Source organism: Echinops telfairi, unplaced genomic scaffold, assembly GCF_000313985.2.
Source record: "Echinops telfairi isolate 266 unplaced genomic scaffold, ASM31398v2 ScPeMD7_3533;HRSCAF=4204_0, whole genome shotgun sequence".
Lineage (NCBI taxonomy): Eukaryota > Metazoa > Chordata > Mammalia > Afrosoricida > Tenrecidae > Echinops > Echinops telfairi.
Window position 1 is genome coordinate 47281131 of NW_022107431.1, and position 16632 is coordinate 47297762.

At 42.1% G+C, this 16632-nt stretch overlaps 1 pseudogene; it reads right to left on the reverse strand.

Moving 5' to 3' along the window:
- Nucleotides 1-135: 135 nt before the first annotated feature.
- LOC101642858 lies at nt 136-12108 on the reverse strand (annotated as a pseudogene).
- Nucleotides 12109-16632: the final 4524 nt, after the last annotated feature.

Here is a 16632-nt window from a genome sequence, read left to right on the forward strand (position 1 = left end):
AGCAGCCGGTCCACAGACAGAAAAGAAAGCTACCCCAGGGAAAACCCTCCCTCTGTAAATCCCCCTTCTTGATGAGGAGGAAAGGGCTGCAGGGCCACACCCGCACGGGGAAAGCGCCCTCCATCCACACCGGGGCTAGCAATAAAAAGGGCGCTGTATTTGCTGTCCTCCCTGGAGCCATTTTTTGTTGCTGATTTGTTTGCCGGCCTGCTCTTCCAGCGGCATGGCCAGGCGCAGGGCCGGGAAGACACCTTGCAAGGCTGAGAAGTGCATGGTGTTCTCGGCAAGGGCAGGGTCGGCTCCGTTCACAAAGGTCTCCAGGTCATAGTCTGGCTGTTCGTCCATCTCAGAGAGTTCAAGCCAGTTTGGCCCTTGCTGGCTGGTCTCCTTGACTGCCTCCATGGCCTTCTCCTCCAGTTCCCGGATCTGGGTAATGGCTTCCTTAAAGCTGGATATCTGAGCAGACGGTTCCTCCTCGTCCTTGGAAAAATTGCCCCCACTTGGTGCCAGGGCACCACTGGAGTTGACTTCTGTCTCTTCTATTTCCATCGGAATTGGCTGCTCCCCACTGGGCCCACTGTGGGGGCTCAGCTCCTTGAGCCTCTCTGGGGTAGCTCATGGTGTTTAAAGTATAGTCACAGGCGCTGATGCCTGGTGAGATCCTGGTGATGGTGCAGGTCCTTGAGTTCTCCCCTAAAAAGGAGTCCCACAACACCTGGGTCAGCTTGTTCTCTCAAGTGTGTGAGCCTTGTTCTGTCCCTGTGCCCTTACACTCCTTCAGAACCAGGAGACTTTTGTTGATTTGTGTGCCCCCCCAGGTGGGTGTGGGAAAGAATTGGAATTGGTAAAGGTCTGCTCAGAAGTCCTGCAGGCCTGCCTGTGTCCAGCCTCTTGATTACATCCTGCACGCAGGTTCACCAGGTGCTCCCGCAGGCCCACCACCTGCACCTGCTACTTGCCATCCTCTAGCAACTGCGTGTGCAGTTTGACCTTGTTGAGAAAGTCCAACAGCTTTCCATTGTAGATCTCGAAGAATGGCACGCAGACTTCCAGGGCCAGCTTTCAGTAGCAGGAGAAAGATGCCCCAGGAGGCCATGGCATAGATCCTTTTGGATGCAATGTGGCCTCTTGCCAAGTGGCCTCCACCCAACCTATGTGTCTTGCCACTTTCCATTTGGCCATATGAAAAACAGGTTGCTTTTCCTCCTACAAAGATCATCTGGTCCAATGGTCTGGCAGCATACTTACACACCATGTCATTCGAAGCGGTTTCAGATCAAATGGAAGCAGTTTCAGATCAAATGCAGAGTCAAAGTAGAACTCTTGGTTCTCCAGACACTTTGTTAAATCCAGCCTCGGTTTGGCCTCATGGACAAGAGAAGACACTTGCTAGGAATGGAAATCACATCAGTTTCTTTCTTGGCCAATTCTTGCTTATGCAGCAGGCGTTTCCTAATGCAGACACATATCCTGTGCTCTTCAGTAGGATCAGTCATAGTAAGCAGATGGCATTTGAAATTAGTCCAGAATTATTTAATCGTACAGCAAATTCCCCGTGTGGAAAGCTGTTGTCACACTCCTGAGCTGCTTCATTCTCATTTCCGTGTTCTGGGCCCTCCTCTCGCTTGGTCTTCATTTTTGCTTTTCCTCACGATATCCAGTTTCCCCTGAAAAAAGGAAGCCCCCTCTCACCTGAGTTCACTGGGTTCGCAGAAGAGTTGCCTTGAATGGAGTGGACTTGCTCTTCCGCCTCCTGGCTGACAATCTCCCATGGTCCCCCTGCAGGGCAGCAGCGCTGAGGGGGACCAGCAGGAACTCCTGGTAGGAAGGTAAAATATGTTGCTTGTTATTTTATAAAGGCTAGAAACAAAAGTCGACTCTTAATTAAGATGAATAGCTAATTGTTTCCCTTACCTCAAGTAGAACTGAGAGGAAAATATCTATTCGATATAATTAAAGAGCAAAAAACTACGCAGCAACTTTTTTCTTTTATTCCCCCTTATAACCAAAATGATGCAAATGCTTCGTTTCTAGTTCTTAATTATTCATTTGCATCAGAGGTGTTTGTATTGAATGCAGTCTGCAGGGAGGAGACCAGGAACAATTTGCTAAGTTTTATTCCATGGCTTCTCAGAGGAGGAAAGAGGAAATGATCAGCTATTTCAAGACCAATAAAGGACTAGTGTATTTGGTTCTGTGAAGTAGAAAAGGTTCACTCCAATGAAATATATTTACATGGCAACTAGTTGATAAGAGTTCATTTGAGAGCGTTGTCAATGTTTTTGGGGTGCTTTTGTTTGGTGGTTTGTGTGGAAATGTTAGGTAGCTAGAACAGAAACATGGGTGTCCACAGGGCATGCTCAGAAATTCAAGGTCCTGGCCAGGAAGGGGTGGTACACCTAAGTGGGCGGTACACCTGGATTGGCCCCATCTAGGCCAGGTGAGTCTAATTCAGCCTATGGGGTTAACCAGTATCCTTGACCACACCTCCCAACAGGGGTCCTGAAAAAGCCAGAAACTTTGAGAAGACCAGGTCTCTCCCAGAGGTTCCTACACAGTTCCGCACAACTGTGCTGATCTCTCTGTCTCTGTCTCTGTCTCTGGCTCTCTCCTCTCTCTCTCAGATTACAAACCAGGCTTCCGTGTGAATTCTTTCTCATGCAGTCAAGGACTGAGGTATTTCTAACCCCAACATTATTGAGAGACCTAACAGAAACTGCTGTCTTAGAGTTACAAGGCTTCAAAGTAATGCCAGGTGGGGTTGGGAGCACCCTCTACCATGTTTTTGAGGGAGGGAACCCAAACCAGGTTAAAATTAATTGCTACAATGACCTTGAAGTAGAAAACAAAGTTACAGACTTTCAACATAGAGCTAGTTGATTTAAAATGTACAAGAGGTAATTTCCCCCACTCTCTTGTTTGTCCGTGGGGTAGGCTGAGTAACAGCCCCCAAAGTGTCCTGGTCTTCGTTCCACGAATATCTTACTTTACGTTGCAAGCGGGACTTTATAGATGGCAATAAATGAAAGAATTTGAGATGGGAAGCTTATCCTGAGTTACCTAAGTGGGCCCAATGAAATCGCATTGGGTCTTTATTAGAAGGCGGCAAGAATGTCAGAGTCCGAGAAATTTGAAGACACTACCATGCTGGCTTTGAAGATAGAGGAAGGAAGAGTCAAGGAAAGTGGGAAGTCTCTAGGCGTTAGAAAAGGCAAGGGCACAGATTCTCATTTAGAGCTTCTGGAGGAGTGTAGTCTGTACATACTTTTATTCAAGGATTTCTAACCTCCACCCAAAACAAACTCACTGACACTGTTTCAGTGCCAAATTTTAGTGACCTCAGTGAATGGGGTACAATTGCCCCTCTGGGTTTTCAGGATTGTTTATGGGAGTAAAATGCCTTGTCTTTCTACCCTAACTCTTAAGTTAATACATCTGTGTTGCATTGATTAAATCTGCCTGCCTCAATTTTTTTTTACAGCACCCCTGCCCATTCTCCTGAAATCCTGCCAACAGCAGTGACTTACAATAGCTTTTGAGTCTCTTTTTTGGAAATTGAGGCTCTGCATATGTAGTCAATGCACACCAAAAAAACCTCGGTGCTCTCGAGTTGACTCTGAGTCGTAGCGACCCTATAGGACAGAGTAGAACTGCCCCCTGTGATTTTACAACACTGTAAAAGAAATTAATCCCCTTACCTTTCTCCTGGGGACCAGATGGTAGTTTTGAACTGCTGACCTTTTGGTTAGCAGCCCAACATGTAATCACTATGCCACAAGAGTTCCTTGGCCTAGACATAAGACCAAAAAAATTAAAGCCAAAATATGCCAAAATAGATATCCGAGAAAGACCAAGCACTCCATGAATATAGGAACCTGATTTTGTTTACCCCACATACATAGTACTTTTCACAGTGTTCCATAGATTCTAGAATGTTCAATGAATTTAGAAATGGATGGAATATAGTTTTCCTTAAATTCAACTTGCAGCTTGCAAAAGAAAAGTAAGGCGCATACATATGGGTTGTCATTCTACTCTCCTCCCATCTGCCACTGGCAATCCGGAAGGCCCATGTATTATCCACAGTGAAAGGGTTAGTCAGGAGAATGATTTCCACCTATGTGTCAAAGCACAAACAATTCACAGGGGGCAGATCTGTTTATAACTAATTTACATTTGTGTGGTCACACTATAGGAGAAACAAACAACATATTTAGAGGAGTAAAACTTCAAAGTAGCATCATTACATTTCTCTTCTGATTCTTCTCTCCTTTCTGTATAAGGCAAGGGAGTGATTCCAGGCCAGACTTCCATCCCCCCTGCAGTAAATGGATATAGATCCTTTATTGCATGACTGAAAAGACTTTCCACAAGGTCCACTTCTTTTTAATTGCGTGAAATCCTCTTCTAACTTGGACCTGGAATAATGTGGCCTAAATTATTTTAATATGCTAATATGCCTTTATTTTAAAGCAGAAAATAACACCAGATTTGACTAGTCCTAGAAGATACAATTTTATTTGTCAAAGTCACTATTATAATTTCTCAGGGTGTAATTAGCCCTCTAACTAATAATGTTAGAAAAGACTCCAGTTACAGATGGTGCTCTGTTTATGTAACCAGGACTCTGCTAAATGTAATTCCCTCCAGATAAAACCTTGGATGAATACATCCTACTTTTCATGTTCCTACATTTGAAATAGCTGTGCTTTCAAGTATTAATTTGTTATATACAAAAAATGAGAAGAAAGCTAAACTTATTTGATTTTTCATTATCTGAAAATCATATTGGAGGAATGATGATAACTCTTCGTTATAGAGGATGGAGATCACAGGTTATAGCTTTAACAAATGTGCATAGGAAATGGGCCAGGGCTAGGCAAGGATTTAGAGAGAAAGGTATATTTGTGTATTTTTTTTCTATTTCTTTGACTAAGCAATTTTTGCATGGGTGGAGAAGGTTCTCTCTGGGACTTTAACCTGATCTAAGTCTTCTGTGCTCAGGGAGGGTTAATTTATAATGCAGGGGAAATGTGTACCCTTTGCCACAGATACCGTTCTTATAAAAGGGCTATTACTGGTGGATTTTTTTCTTAAGTGTTTTGTACTTAAAATCTTCAAAAGGATATGTGTCTTTTTCACATCATACAGGTTAATCATAATCAGCCACATTCTCTTTTTACACAGACCTTACCCATTCGCTGAGACTCAGCATAAACATATTTTGCTTTAGAATGTGCTTTCGATGTTACCAGGCACTTTATGTGCATTTAGTTTTAAATTCTATAAAAGGACACAGTAACTCTGAAAGATTAACTTAACCAAGGTCATTCACATAATAAGTGCTACATCCCTCCTCCCCTCTCCTGGATGCAGCTTCCCTTGACCACTAGAAGGTTCACTGACCTTCCTCCCCTGAGTTCCTACAGCTCTTTTATACTGTTTGCAATGCATTTCAGTGCTTACTTTTATGCTTCTTACTATTATTAACTGTCAGTCTCTTCATCCCAGAGTTCTAGCATCGTCCCTGGGATAGGAATATCAGGGACTCTTCTTCCATTTAAGTTACTCAGCAGGTGGTTGTCACTATTGTTAGGGGAAATGGTGTCAGTGTCCAACCAAAAGGACCCTTTGGACAGCAGAATGACCCCTGCGCAGTCCGGCGCCGTCCTCACAACTCTTCCTGTGCTTGATCCCAAGGTTGCAGCCACTGTGTCCATCCATCTCAGTGTCCCTTAACTTCACCAGGTGTGATGTCTTCCTTCAGGGACTAGTCTCTCCTGACAACATGCCCAAAGTGTATAAGACAAAGTCTTTCCATCCGTTAAGGAGCACTCTGGCCATACTTCCTCCCAGACTGAGTTGTTTGTCCTTTTGGAAGTTTGTGGCATTCCTCAATGCCATGGCTTGGGTCAGGTGCCTCAAAATGACATCCTTGCTTTTCAATACTCAGGTCTGTGCAGCAGACTTATCTAGTGCAGCACATCTTTTGATCTCTTGGCGGCTGCTTCCATTAGCATCGATTGTGGATCCAATCGAGACAACGTCTTTGATAATTTCATTATTTTCTCCATTTAGCGTGATGTCACCTATTGGCCCAGTTATGAGAATTTGGGCCTGTTTTACATCGAGTTGTAATTCATATTGAAAGGTGCAATCCTTATTCTTCATCAGCAGGTACTTCTAGTCCTCCTCACTTTCAACAAGCAAGGCTGTGTCATCTGCATGGTCACCGGTGGTTAATGAGCCTGCTTCCAGTCCTGATGCCACACTCTTCACCTAATCCAGCTTCTCTGATTCGTTACTCGGCACACAGATTGAATAATTTCAGGGAGTGGGTACCACCCTGACACACACCTTTTCTCACTTTAAACTATACAACTGCTTCTTGCACAAGTTCCACCATAGGAGTACAGTGGAGTGTTCTGGACTTTCCATTCTTCTCATGGTCATCCATAGTTTGTTATGATCCACACAATCAAATGCCTTGGAATAGTCAGTCAAATACAAATAAGCATCTTTTTGTTATTCTCTGCTTTCAGCCAAGATCCATCCATCTGACATCAGTAATGAGATCCTTTGTTTCAAGTCCTCTTCTAAATCTGGGCTGAACCTCTGAACTCGGTCAATGTACTGCTGCAAACTTTGTTGGGTAATTCTCAGCAACATTTTTATTTGTGATATCAATGATATTGTTCTATAATTGGAGTGTTCTGCTGGGTCATCTTTCTTTGGACTGGATACAAATATGGCTCTCTTCCAGCCAGTAGCCACGTAAACGTCTTCCAAATTTCCTGGCATAAAAAGGTGTTCGTGAGAGTGGTGATGCTGGGAGGGTGGAGGGAAGGTGGGGTGGAAAGGTGGAACCAATTACAAGGTTCTGCATATAACCTCCTCCCTGGGGGACGGACAACAGAAAAATGGGTGAAGGGAGACGTTGGACAGTGCAAGATATGACAAAACAAAAATTTATAAATCATCAAGGGTTCATGAAGGAGGGGGGAGCAGGGAGGGAAGGGGAAAATGAAGAGCTGATGTCGGGGTCTTCAGTGGAGAGCAAATGTATTGAGAATGATTAGGGCAATGAATGTACAAATGTGTTTTACACAATTGATGTATGTATAGATTGTGATAAGAGTTGTATGAGCCCCTAATAAAATGATTAAGAAGAAAAAAAGGTGTGTCCAGTGTGATATCAGTTTGTTGAAATCTTAATTTGTATTTCATCACTTCCTGGAGCTTTGTTTTGAGCAAATACTTTCAGACTGAAAGCATTTACTCAGCATAGCAAGAGTAATTACTATGCTCTCATCATGATTTAGTTTTGGAAACCCCATGGGACAATTTTACTCTATTCTACAGGGTCTCTGTGTGTCAAAATGCATTCTATGGCTATGAGGTAGGGGTTATTTGAATAAAATAAACCCTTAATGATCTTATAAAATAAAAATATTGTGTCTATTTCATTTAATGTAGGTATGTATTTTTATTGTGTGCCTATACTACCTTTTTGCACTTTGGAATATAGGCTACACCTGGGAGTGGATTAGCCAATAAGTAAGGTAAGCATAGGCTTACTTGTCATTACTTACTAATCTCTAGTGAATAATTTCACACGGAATCTATTTTCTTAAAGCGAACAAACGTGCACTGATTCACTACAGATTACTAAATAGGCCTGTGCTTTCCTTGCTTGCTGGGTACTCAGTCCATCTCGGGGCTTGTAAATCTGAAAAGAGACTTTGATTCTGTTGCAAAGGGCTATATGGAAAGAGGGCTGTTGGGAGAGAGACAAATTCCAGCCATACCTAAAAGCAGAAATTTTGATGGGATGAAAAAATGTGAAACTTTTCACTAACTTTTCAGATTAGTATGTAAGCACACATAAGCCTGTTACCTTGCTTATTTGCTAATCGGACGCTGGACTTATCCATAAGAAAGCATAACGTTTCTATAGTAATTGACTATTACCAATTGATAAACCTTATTACTCAAAGGTTAGTTGAATATATTGTTGTTCCTTAGGAAACATCCACAAAAAATGGCAAGAAGAACCATGGAGTTATCAAAGTTTAAACATTGTGCTATAAAAGGATACATTTTCTGGTTATAATTACCAAGGGCTTTTCCTTATTTAAGGAGTCCTGCTGGTGCTGTAGGTTCAGCATTGGACTGCTCTGCAAAGTCACCAATTCAAACTCGCCAGCTGCTCCCCAGGAGAAAGAAGAGGCTGTTGCAGTAAAGAACTACAGACGTGGAAACTCTTGGGTTGCTATGAGGTGGGAACAAATCAAACCATATCCACATATGATACTTTTAAAATCTATGTAAAATCTAAAAGAATGCTCTCAATAAAGAAGGAATAAAAATTGTATGTCTAAGAATGTATTCTGTCAGAGTTCAACTGAAGAATTTCTCTCTCTCTCTCTCTCTCTCTCTCTCTCTCTCTCTCTCTGATACAGTTATTTAAATAACAGGTTTGGGGCTCCTAACACCACAAGGTCAGCAATTCAAATCCACCAACTTCCCCATTGGAGAACAATGAGGGTGTCGGTTCCCATAAAGATTTTCAGTCTCAAACCTTAAGGGGCAGTTCTATTCTGTCCTATAGGGCTGTATGAATCAATAGATCTTACAAATGATGTTATGTTAAATTAGATAAAATACCATATAGTCCTTCCTGAAAAACCCACTTCATATTAAAATGTAACATTTATTTTAATATACTAAATGTTGATAAATTTTAGGTTCAGAAAATATAAACATTCTCAGAAATTTTTGTCGAGGGGGATTTTTCTGTCATGATATCTGGCATACGGTCTTGACTCTTGACTACTTAGTAATAGCCAGTAAAACTCCTCATTCTATAGCCATAATATGTTCACACCAAATTTTCAAGCTTACGCTTACAGGAGGTACAGCTCCAAATGAGATTTATTTTATTTTATTGTTCACTAGGGACGGTATTTCCATAACTTCTCACTAGAGGGAGCAACTGGGCTTTGTGAACGTAAACTATCTCTGACCTAGAAGCTCTGGTGGTTAATCATTAGGCAATTTACTAATCGAAAGGTCTGTAGTTGTAACTGATCAACTACTCCATGGGAGAAAAATGTGGTAGTCTCTGCAGTAAAGATTATAGCCTAGGAAACTCGGGGTGGGGTGGGGGCGGGGGGCAGTTCGACTCTATCCCACAGCGCCACTATGAGTAGGAATCACCTCAGAAAGCAATAGGTTCACTGTGAATGAATTACAGTACTCGTGACTGAAATTCAAACATAACCTTTTATTCTTCCCAATAATCTTTTAGTCTCCAGGGTGTAACGGTAACAAAGCGATTTTCTCATACTCACTTAGGTTGGTTATGATTTTTCCCAATAATCAAGTCAAAGAATCTCATGTGATCCTGCCACCTGACAAGGTCCCTCCATTTTGTAGACTGGAGTCACAGACGGGGCTTCAAATTCCAGGTCTGATCTGAAAAACTCACTTTAAAATATCTCTTTAAACCACAGTTTCTCTTTGGATATATATATATGTATATATATATACATACAAACATAAATATATGTGTTAGTTAATGGAAAGGCAAGATCCTAAGGATTCTTAGTCATCGTCAATCTGGAAGAAGGCTCTTGGGAAAGAGAACTTCCATACTTACTTGACGGTTTTCTGGGAAGATGAAAAGGAGTATGTACAAAGTTCTTAGTCATGTAAGCTTTCAGCAAATAGAAACTAGCAGTAGCATTTGTATGATGAGGGGCTTCAAAAAGTTTGTGGGAAAATACCATTATCTTTTCATTTTGTTTTCCCATGAACTTTTTGAAACCTTCTCATAGTTTATGCTGAAACGTGCATACATTACAATTTAACGATTGTACAAGACACTAAATGCCATTATAACACAGTTAAGTAAATAAGAGCTCAATGAAAACTATACATGTGGACTGAAATGGTCAGTAAAGCATCCTGTAGCCTTTTGTCGGGAACAGTTGGCTGGCTTGAGAAAGAGATGGACCTGAAGACAGTACGGGCAGCCTGTGGGCTGACCTCGGGACTTGCAGCCGGTGTCTAACCCCCCCACCACCACCAGGCCTCCATTGGAAGGAGGGGTAGAGAGATGGAAATACCACATTCAGAAGTGTAAAGACCTAGATGGAAGATATACTGCAGAATCAATAGCTCCACATTTTGATATTTTTGCTTAATGAAGATTTTTATGGTTTTGAAGCAATTCTTTTTTATGTACTCTCCTACTTTCTAAAGGTCTTAAGAGAAAAATCACACGTTGATATTCATATTCTTTTTTGGGTGGTGGTGCTTGGTTTTTATTTTATTTATTTTAATCATTTTATTAGGGGCTCATACAACTCTTATCACAATCCATACATACATCAATTGTGTAAAGCACATTTGTACATTCATTGCCATCATCATTCTCAAAACATTTCCTCTTCACTTAAGCCCCCCGGCATTTTTCCCCTTCCCTCCCAGCTCTCCCCTCCCTCATGAGCCCTTGATAATTTATAAATTTTGTCATATTTTGTTCTGTCCGACATCTCCCTTCACCCACTTTTCTGTTGTCTGTCCCCCAGGGAGGAGGTCACATATAGGTCCTTGTAATTGGTTCCCTCTTTCCAGCCCACTCTCCCTCTACCCTCTCAGAATCGCCACTCACACCACTGGTCCTGAAGGGATCATCCGCCCTGGATTCCCTGTATCTCCAGTTTCTATCTACACCAGTGTACATCCTCTGGTCTAGCCAGAATTGAAAGGTGGAATTCAGATCATGATAGTTTGGGGGTGGGGGAAGCATTTATGAACTAGAGGAAAGTTGTATTTTTCATCGTGTCTAAATAAGATAGGCTGGATGAACAATCTGGAGGAGAAAACAACGGGACTGACAGTTCCAGGGGGGCATGGGAGAGGGGCAGGTGGGGGTAAAGGAAGTGGTGTTAACAAACCCAGGGACAAGGGAACAGCAAGTAATCCAAATTGATGGTGAGGTGGGTGTGGGAGGCTTGGTAGGGCATGATCAAGGGGAATGTAACAAAGAGGAATTGCTGAAACCCTGGTGGGGACTGAGCATGATAGTGGGACAGGAGGAAAGTCAAGGGAAATAGAGGAAAGAGCTGGGAGGCGAAGAGAATGTCTAGAGGTTCAGATAAACACATGTACATATGCAAATATATTTATATATGAGGATGGGGAAATAGATCTATGTGCCTATATTTATAGGTTTAGAAGTAAGGTAGCAGAGCGACATTGGGCCTCCCCTCAACTACTCCCTCGATATTCATATTCTTATTGGCACATTTTAGTTAAAATTGTGTTTTTAGTAGGAATAGGTATTTTCACTAGTGGTGATTATTCACCGGCTCACATAGTATCAAAAAGATAATCCCTCACTTTAAAACTTATAAATTTGAAGTTAACTACAGAAACATTTGAGCCAGCACTCCTCAAGGAGAGAAGTAAAGCTATATGGGCAGATAGAGGGAGGCTGTTGGAAAGTTTTGTGTCACTACATTACCGGCGCCAGTTCCCATCATGTCCTGTAGGGTCTCTGTGAGTAGGAATCGACTCGATGGCATTGAGAGAGTTTTGTTTTTTTATAGAGGCTTTATGAGTTGGTATCAAATCAATGGTAGCGAGTTTTGTTTGGGTTATTTTTGACTTATTGACAATTGACCATATAATAGCTACTGTTCTATTTAATTTAATTTCCCTTATTTAATTTAATATGATTTGATTTACGTTTTCATTTGCCTAGTTGTCAAGATTTGCAATCTCAGTGAAGTCCGGTGACTTGCCTAGAACAGCCTTGCGTTTGTTAGATGCTGTTGACCGGTTCTGGCTCTTAGAGACCTTACGTGCGGCAGGTGGAGACACTGTCCATGGCGGTGCCGCCCGCACCTAGACCGTTCCTATGCTTCAGCCTGCTGTTGCAGCCGCTATCTCAACTAACCTCGTGAAGGCCTTCTTAATTTGACTGACGTCCTTCTGCAGAGACTGCTCTCTCGTGATCTCATGTCCCATATACAGTCTCACCACCCGCAACTTTAAGGAGCACTCTGGCTGTACTTCTTCCCACACTGATTTGTTCATGCTTCTGGCAAAATCGATCCAAACCCACCCCAATCAAGTTGACTAAGTCTTCGCAGCCCTATAGGGCAGAGCAGAACTTCCTTTTTGTTTTTGCTTTTTAGTCGTTTTATTAGGGGCTCAAACAGCTCTTATCACAATCCATACAGACATCAATTGTGTAAAGCACATTTGCACATTCATTACTCTCATCATTCTCAAAACATCTGCTCTCCACCTAAGCCCCCTGGCATCAGCTCCTCATTTTCCCCCTCCCTCCATGCTCCCCCCTCCCTCATGAATCCTTGATAATTTATAAATTATTTTGTCATATCTTGCCCTGTCCAATGTCTCCCTTCACCCATTTTTCCGTTGTCCGTCCCCCGGGGAGGAGGTCATATGTAGATCCTTGTAATCAGTTCCCTCTTTCCAACCCACCCTCCCTCCACACTCCTAGTATCACCACTCACAGCACTGGTCCTGAAGGGATCATCCACCCTGTATTCCCTGCGTTTCCAGTTCCTATCTGTACCAGTGTACATCCTCCGGTCTAGCCAGATTTGTAAGGTAGAATTGGGATCATGATAGTGGGGGAAGGAAGCATTTAGGAACTAGAGGAAAGTTGTATGTTTCATCATTGCTACATCACACCCTGACTGGCTCATCTCCTCCCGGAGCCCCTTCCGTAATGGAATGTCCAGTTGCCTACAGAGGGGCTTTGGGTCTCCACCCCGCACTCCCCCTCATTCACAATGATAAGATTTTTTTGTTCTGATGATGCATGATCCCTTCGACACCTCGTGATCGCACAGGCTGGTGTGCTTCTTCCAGGTGGGCTTGGTTGCTTCTGAGGAGAGAACTACCTTTGGGGGGCAGATGGCCTCATTGTTCTGTCATGGAGTGACTGGTGGGTTGAAATGATCAATCTTCTGGTTAGCAGCTTGCTGTTTAACCTAATCTGCCACCAGGGGTCAGTCGCTTGCCAACACCATAGTGTAAATTCCATGTTCCATATCCTTTGCCAACACCACAATTGAAATGCATCCGTTCTTCTTCAGTCTCATTGTCCAGATTTTACATGCATGTGAGGCTATTGAAAATAGGATTTCTGGGAAGTCAGCCATAGTAGTACGGTGATTCAGGTAAGGGTCTATAAGGGGATCTTTAGGAATGTGGTAGATGGCAAAACAAGATTTCAAAGAAATAATAAAAATGAATTGAAAAACTAGATAATCTGGTGAGAGAAAAGGAATTGAGAAAGAATGGTTCTATGATAAAACATACAACTTTCCTCTAGTTCTTAAATGCTTCTTCCCCCCACCCCCACTATCATGATCCCAATTCTACCTTACAAATCTGGCTAGACCAGAGGATTTACATTGTACAGATAGCAACTGGAAACACAGGGAATCCAGGACAGATGACTGGAACCAGTGGTGCTGCCTGGAGGGTGAAGGGAATGTGGGGTAGAAAGGGGAAACCTATTTCAAGAATCTATGTATAGCCCCCTCCCTGGGGCATGGACAGCAGAGAAGAGGGGAGGGGATGTTGGACAGTGTAACTTATGACAAAACAATAATAATTTATGAATTATGAAGGGTTCATGAGGGAGGGGAGGGTGGGGAGTGAGGGGGGAAATGAGCAGCTGACATTAAGGGCTAAAGTAGAAGGCAAATGTTTTGAGAATGATGAGGGCAACAAATGTACATATGTGCTTGACACAATGGATGCATGTATGGATTGTGATAAGAATTGTACGAGCCCCCAATAAAATAATTTAAAAAAAGAAAGAGTGGTTCTAGCTGGAAGGAGAGGAATGAGAGGAAATGTGATTGAATTAAAGAATAAAATAGGAGGAGGTTCTGACGGACAGGGAGAGTGTGGGTTCAGTTACAGTGTTCAGTGGAGATGTGTATGAACATGGTATTCGAAGGGATCAGTTCCTGGAGAAGGACATCTGCTTGGAAAAGCAGAGGGTCAATGGAAAAGAGAAGATCCTCAGTGAGACGGACTGACACCAGGGCTGCAACAATGGGTTGGAGGGGTGCAGTGTTTTCCAGCAGGCCCATTTCAGCCAGAGCTGATTTGGCAGCACCAGACAGCAACCACAATCACTTATTGAGTACTTACTGGGGTGTTTAAGGATTATGGTACAGGATACACTGTCCCTGCCCTTAAGACACTGTCCAATGAGGTGCAGCATGGTTTAAAAATAAATCATAGCACTTGACAGTGAAAAGGGAATGTGAGAGATATTTTTGCCAAGTATAGACAGACCACTGATCACAGTGCGTGAGGGCCTGGGAGGATTTGGAGAAAGTTTCAAAGAAAAGGGAACACTTGAGCTGCGACTTGAAAGGAAGAAAGGAGGAGATAGCATCCCAGGTTCGGGGAACAGACTATTTGACCCATAATTGAAAGTCTAGGATGCTTGATGTAGAGTGTTTGGCCACTCAGGTCTCACTGAACTGTGATAGCATTTATTTATATATTTTTATTTAAATTTTTCTGACTTCATCCCAAACATTAAAAGAATTCAGGGTATTGTGTAAGGTGAGATGCATCTATAGTTGATGCATCTAATAATAATTGAACTAGCCAGCATGTAGCAGGCGAAGGCAGAACAATGATATCCAAAACCAAATGCAATGGTGGTAATTTGTTTTTTTCCCCACAGAGCAATAAGTTATCGTTGGCGATGGATAGTTTTTTGGTTGTTGTTATTTATTTTTTGGATATTGTTAGTTTCAGTTATTTTTTAATGCATGACTCTAGACCTTGGAAAAATTATTGTTGTCCAGTTATTAATAGCTTATTTAAGGGGAAAAGGATAATTTTAATTAATCTTTTTATATCAGTTGAAAAGAAAGGCCAAGGATTGTTATTAGAAACAGCTATCAAAATAGAACTTTATTCATTGAGGCTTCACTGAAAAATTTCCCATAATCTTATCAGTTTTGACTTTATGTCACAAGCCATTTTTCATAATGATCAAATTAATAATAAGTTAGAGATATTTATATTTAGAATCTCTGGTGGCATAATGAGTTACTAGTTAGACTACTAACTACAAGGTCAACTGTTGCAACCTTGCAGCCATTCACTCCACTGGAGAAAGACGGGGCCTTCTGCTCTGTAGAGATGCACACGCTCAGAGACTTTGTTCTGCACGGTTACTGAGTCAGAATTGACACACTGGCAGCGAGTTGCTGTTGTATTGGAATTATATTTACAACATGAGAGGCAGATAAGCCTTTTCATTCAGCCTAACTAATATGGAAACATTCTTTCATTAATAAATATTTTTGTCTGTGATAGATATAGGCTTATATCTATCCATTTTCAAGGAAATTCAGTCAATACAACTACTATTCAAATTTATGCACCAGCCACAAAAGCTAGTGATGAGACTGAAGAATTCTAGAATCTTTAGTCATAAGTTGAACAACCATGTAATCAATTGATAATCCATTGATAATTATTGGTGATTGGAATGCAAAACATGGAAACAAAGTGGAAGGAACCATTGTTAGAAACCATGGTCTTGGTGATAGAAAGGAAGCTGGAGATCTCATGATAGAATTTTGCAAGACCAACAACTTCCTAGCAAATACCTCTTTACAAAAAACACACATGGTGACTATACACATGGACTTCTCCAAATGGAGCTCAAAGAATTCAAGAAAAAGTCAAGCCTCGAGTTGGAATATTGAATGGATCTATAGGTAAAATATTGAATGATGCAGGAAGCATCAAAAAAAGATGGAAAGAATACACCGAGCCAATGTACCAAAAAGAACTGGTTAACATTCCACCACTTCAGGACTGTGATAGTTAGCTTTATTGTACCAACCTGGCCAATAGGAACATGTGGGATTAATCAGGCCAGTTTGATTGGAGGGCAAAGAGATAAATGGCTCTGCAAGGCCCGTCCCCATCTCTCTTGCTCTCTGGTGATCAGACCAGCATGCTACTGCTTTAGCTAGTTGTCTGCCTCAACCTGTGTGCTACACCACCTGTGGGCCCAGCCAACCCAATCCGTGGATCATGGATCCTATCACCAGAGCTTGAGGCTCCCTTCAAGATCTGTTTTGCTGTACTGCTCGTGAATACATCGCTTGAGCTTGAGGCTTGTGGATCCTATCACTTGGCATTGCTTGAGTTTAGATATCCTCTCAGAGCCTACTTCTCTAAGCTCCTGAGTTAGTTACTGTCGCTGATCCACCCTGCTGTTTACTGCCTGTGGGCAGACTCTGCCTGCTGTGTTTGAGGAAGGAGTCAGCTATCTGCTACTTTGATCTTGGATCTGGCAGCCCACATGAGTGGAAGGGCTCCCTGTATATTAACTGTTCCACTAAAGTGAGTTGAATCCCTTTGTACTGCTGTGTGGACTAATTGTTTATAGTTCTTCTTGCTGTTTAAACATTGTGTGTGTGTGTGTGTGTTTTAGTCTAGGTACTTTAGAGAAACAAATCCACAGCAACTCATGTATAAGAGAGTTTTATGTAAAGAAAGTGTGCATCACGAAAACATCCCAACCCAAAGCTG